This window comes from Helianthus annuus, chromosome 9 (genome assembly GCF_002127325.2).
Source record: "Helianthus annuus cultivar XRQ/B chromosome 9, HanXRQr2.0-SUNRISE, whole genome shotgun sequence".
In the NCBI taxonomy this organism is placed as follows: Eukaryota; Viridiplantae; Streptophyta; class Magnoliopsida; order Asterales; family Asteraceae; genus Helianthus; species Helianthus annuus.
This window is the reverse complement of record NC_035441.2, coordinates 13,684,227-13,689,907: the sequence shown is the minus strand read 5'-3', so window position 1 is coordinate 13,689,907 and position 5,681 is coordinate 13,684,227. Positions and strand designations below refer to the sequence as shown.

General features: G+C 38.5%; 1 long non-coding RNA gene across 2 annotated transcripts; it reads left to right on the top strand.

Annotated features, from left to right (window-relative positions):
* The first annotated feature begins 4,425 nt into the window (after positions 1–4,425).
* Positions 4,426–5,469, top strand: LOC110874028. Of its 2 annotated transcripts, none has more exons than XR_004866499.1 (3): positions 4,426–4,887; positions 5,017–5,105; positions 5,244–5,469. It is a non-coding gene; the product is annotated as an uncharacterized LOC110874028 (long non-coding RNA). The 2 variants fall into 2 exon arrangements; XR_002555575.2 differs by having other exon boundaries at positions 4,429–4,896.
* Positions 5,470–5,681: the final 212 nt, after the last annotated feature.

Genomic DNA, 5,681 nt, shown 5'->3' with positions numbered 1-5,681 from the left:
TTTGCTATCAGTGTAAAATTACGTATTTGCCCGCAGTTAAAAATAAAATTATGCTTTTACTCACATATAAAATTTTCAATTTGCCTTCAGTTAAAAATTACGGTTTTTCTAACCGGTTATCAAAAGTGCAGGGCGTAGCTACTGGCCTTGATCAGACCCACAGGACACTCATGGAATGGTATTGATTCGAAAGAAGGTATGACATATTATACATAAGTTAGCAATGGTGTTCTCAATCAGGGACTTCATCAATCGGGGCGAGAGGGAGCTGCTTCGAGGAGGCGACACCCACTAGTTTTGTCCGGGTCAAACTCTCCCCAAAGCACTCCGCGCCGGGCTATAAGATAAGATACAGTGTACTACTTGACTAGTAAGAAAGAGCTTCCGTAAGAACTGGAAGACTCTTGTATGTACGGTAACCCTATCTTCCGCTACTGGTGGACTGTTGCACATAAAGGCCGACAGAAGCAACCTTTCTTAGCGCGCTTTTCAGAACACTTACAACATATACATAGGATATTTACACCACTCCTTCCAGCAAATATATTTACATGAAAATCTATTTTTAACCCACCCAAAACCTCTCGACTTGATCTCTGCTATAATTTCTTGTTGACTTCTCCTGATTTGATTGAGTACCAACTCATTCCTTCCTTTCCAAATACACTAACACGATATTATAACCAGACCCCGGATAATCTTTTTCGCTTTCTTCCCAGCCTATATAGAGTTATGAGAATCCAATAAATGTTTGAACTTGAAAGCGAAAATCGGAGGAATGTTGCACCACGCACTAACCGCCGCCCAAACCCTAATAGCCATCGAACAAGCAGTGAAGAGATGCTCCACCGTTTCCTCATACTCATCGCAGAAATGGCACATGACCGGATTAATATCCACGTTCCTTTTTCTCAAATTAACTCTAGTAGCAAGCCTATACAAATTACCTCTCCACGCCATTATGTTACATTTTAGAGGCACCCATTTACACCAATCGAATTTTAGGAGATGGCTCTTCCCCCTGTCCTTGATTATCGCCTTTTTCACTTTGTTCATCGAGAAACCTTCTTGACTACCATCATTGGACAATCTCACCGCATTGATAACGTCTTCACATTCCTGCCATTCCTTAAGCTTAGCAACAAACACGGGTTGTCTAACCCAACTCCCAGAAAAGCCACCCATACCTTGATCCTTATCAATCCTGTCCACGATCCTGCAAGATTTATACGATTCCAAAAAAAACAGATGTGGCCATCTTTCTATGAAAGGAAGATCGCCCATCATGTGTCAATTCAAAGAGATATAATAATTGATAAATGTATTTAATAAAACTTGATGATCCATAATTGATAATTCATTCCTTTTAGTTATTTCCGAAAGCTTAAAACACATGGTGATTGATTTATTGCACCTGCCGACCTAAAACAACCATTTATGAACAAAAACAGAATCTAGTGCCGCTGCTCACCCCATCTCCACCACAATCCACCCCAACAACTCAACAGCCTACACAGATAACAACATTCTCTCATTTTCCTCTACAATTCCCCCACATTTCACCCATCTAAAGTCAGATAGATAGGGTTCAAATCAGCTGCTCAAACCCCTTTCTTTCTTGCTGCTAAAGTTCCCATCTTTATCAACACCCAAGATCACACAACAACAACCAAATGGCTGCCAGAGGAACCAGATCGGAGAAGGTGAAGAGGATCTTTCAACAGTTCGATTTAAACAACAACGCAGCCACCTAACAGTGGCGGTGGTAGTGCTAGTGTCCTCCGGCAACGACAGTTAAGGGTGTGATGGAGAAGAGTTAGGTTTTCGGCAACGCGAGTAGTGACAACAGTGGTTTTCTTGCAGTTCAACACATCGGTGGTGGCTTTTTTATGTGTAACACCACACCTCCGACGACGACGCTAGGGTTCCGCCGTGATCTCAGAGGGCGTCGGTGGTAACAGGGTGTTCTGATACAGGGTTTTGAAGGTTAGATGCAACGATGTTGGTTGAAGGTTGGTCTTTGGTGGTCTTCGTCGTCTACACTCCCTCTTCTCACTACATCACCCACCGGTCATAGCTAACCATACATCATGCAGAACCGTAGCCACCGCCGGTGGAATCCCTGAGAAAATCCGGCCGGTTACCGTATCCCACAGCCGATCTGGCTTCATTAAGATGTCCCCGGAAACTGCAACGGCCGCTCAGTTAGGGTTTCACTGCAAACAAAAAGACGGAGGCAGTGGTTGATCTCCCTCGACATTGGAAGCTGATCCAGCCAAACCAGGTACGTATTCCGAACAAATTTGGTCATAGGAAACCTTATGGATTACAAATTTACAATCAAAATTATTAATGCAAAGAGTGAAGATCCTAAACTCTTCGATGGTACGACCTGCGTATCGGTGAAATGGACAGAACTTTGAATAGTCGAGACCGTGAGGCCAGGGGAGTGCTTTATCTCTGGGCAGAGAAAGGGTTTTGTGCTTAAGTGACCAGGGGAAACGATCACCGGTGATCCACCGTGCCCACCTCCAGATTCTCTCCTTTAGTATGGATCTTTCGCTCTATGTTCTGCATATCTATTCTAGTATTTTCCCTCTTACTTCCATTGAAGCCCGCTACTTTTGAAAGTACATCAATAAAAAACGAGATTCCCCCTATCGAAAGACAGAGAAGATAGAAAAGCATCAGAAGAGCGATGAATAAGAGAAACGGAATGAACGCCCTAGCACTGCGAAATCCTGGGCCTCGGCCCGTGCGGTTTTTTCGCCCAGTAGTGTTAAATATCAGGTTTTCGAGAAATTTTTTAAATGTGTATTGGTTCGGCCCGTGCTACCCCTCTTAATACATTAGTTCCACCCCTACGGAAAATCGAAGTTGGATGAAACTTGAATTAGTGTATCAACTTTTATAATACGAGTTATTTGAACAGATCGAAAGCTTCATGTAACGATCCTGGGTGGATATCGGCTTTTCATCAACGAACTCGGATGTTCCGAGCGGCGGCCGGTGGCGTCACCATAAGATAACTTTCTCTTTTGGGTGCAACTTTCGTCGCCGGAAAGCTTCATCACTCATACTTCCGGCCGTCGCCTCCACCACTACAAGTTTCCAGTTGCCGGCAATTCTCCGACGTCGCCTCCTGCCTTCTTCCACCGCCACAACCTTTTATTTAATAGAGAAGAAAAAGAGTGAGTAGATAGAGAACATGTTGATAACTTATTAAAATTGATTTAGAGAGAGCACGTTGGAACTTTACATTTTCTAAATGGATGTTTATTAAAAAATAGAATAAGGTAATTTCAGTTATCAAGTCATATTTGAAAAACGCAACTTTTTTAGGCAAGAAAGATCGAATCAGGTATTATGCCTAGAATAAATTGATTGTACTTACTAAATTATACAGTATCTTAATATGGTGTACTCAAATTATATGGATGATAAAAAAAAACTGGTTCCATGTCCACAATGGACGTTAAAAAAACATCCAATTTATTATTAGGTACGCAAGTCTCTTTAAAATAGAAGCATACATTGACGCAAAAGAGAACCATACATAGCATATAGCATAATAAATGGGAAAAATCCGCTTCCGCTGCGAAGCGCGGGAATATTACTAGTTATTAATAGTGGGTAACAATATTTTTTTACAATTAATTTAATTGTTAGATATACATTTTGTTTAAAAAATCATATTTTTTTTTACAAATTTGTATTCCTTTTTTTAACTAAATTGTTATTATTATTAAGTTAAATATTTGTATTGGACTTGTAAAAAATCATATCTTTTACAAATTTGAATAGTTTTTTTTTTTTTTTTTTTGCCAACAAAATGAGAATATTATGACTACCAAATTAAAATCTTAGCCAGAAGCTAAGACAACCAAAGATACAGAAGCAAAGAACAAAACATACAAGGGGAGCAGATAAAAAAATGACCTAATTTACAACAAAATTGTTCTAGTTCTCCCCTTCTCAGCAACCACTCATAAGTTCCTTCTTTAATGTCCTCCAACATTTTCTCCTCTGAGTGACACTTCCCGTTGACACGTTTGTCGAGAACAATGCAAGTTTACATTTACTAACCATTTACATCACCTCTGTTGCCAACTCTATTCAGTAGATAATTCATATATAAGGTATATTGTTTGTTTGTAAATGGTTAATAAGTTTTTGTGTATTAAATTAGTAACGCATAAAGTCAAGTGGGAAATATGAAGATCACGTTCTTACAAAGGGGTGGAGGAACATCAAGTCAATGTTTATTGCAGAGGTTCTCTCCTAGCGCCAGAGAAATGATCGTCCAGCTCAGGTGGTGGCTGCCAATGAGATTTGGTAAATAAAGGAGACAGAAGCAGAATGGTGGTACTAATGATTTTTATTCCTGCATATGCGGGTATCATCTGCAATCTTAACATTATATATGGCTACACTTTACTGCCTATAAATTACTTAATCTGTTTCATCATGATTTGAATTACTTAAAGTTAGGTTTAGCTTACTTGCATATGAGCATTCTCAACTATATACAAAAGTTGAACTTTTGATTTTAGGAGATGCATACAGTACCTTTTGAAGGGTTAATTTGAGTTCATATGGATTGTGGTCCCACATACAAGCAAGTATGTACATTGAAGCCTCAGGAGAACCATGAGATAAGAATGTTGGTTGTTTTGGTTTTCTTCAAGATTTGATGTTGAAGTTTTAATTGAGGACTAAATTGGCCTTTTGATTAGTTTATATTTTGAATAGTGAAGGATGTTCCAACTTGGGAGCTACCAAGAAACATGCATTTATCTGTAAACAAGACATTTTGGAGACACAATTATGGTTGGTACAAGAATGACTATTATGAGAATTGACGCCATTTTTTCAAGCTGCCAAATCGTACACGTCGTAATTTTTTTATTATCAATTAAGTATTAACCTTTCCCTTTTTATCCATTCTAATTGTTGATGAATTTGTATCTTTTTTCGTTTTTTTTTTTTTTTTTTTTTTTTTTTTTTTTTTTGTAGTCACAAGGAAGCAATTGAAGTTAGACAACCATATATAAGAGCTCTAGGAATAGAAGAAACAATCGCATGCCCATTTTTCAACAGAAGATGTAATTTTCTTACTTTCTTAAGAGACATGCATGTTTTGTTGCTAATATCAAATACAAACCATGTTGTCTTTTATTATTTTTATATATATGCATTCTTTTCAATGAATGGGATTTGAGCAACCTTCTCATTTTCCATAGGTTGAAGAATTTAAACAACTGCATCAGATAAGAATGCATATCAAAATATTTGCTACAAGAAACCATTCGTATATGGTCATTGTGTTTTGTCTTCTTACGGGTGCTATCTTGGATGGTGTTGAAATTCTTTCGACCACTGCCTATGCGACAACACTTTCAACGCGACATTCATACATCGTCGGCTACATTGCATACTTTGTCCGCCGCAACGCGGCGGGATACATCCTAGTTTGTATTGAATGATATAGCCACCATGTGTGGCTAGAATCGTTTAATTTCGACATCGGGGTTTATTTTCTTTGATTTGGTTCATAAACTTATGTGAAACGGTTATGTTTGATTCAATTATTTTAGTGGTTTGTTTATATGATTCTTGTTTTTAACACGGATTCAATCCGGAAAATATTAGATTGTTAGTAAACCTGATCAACTTATTAA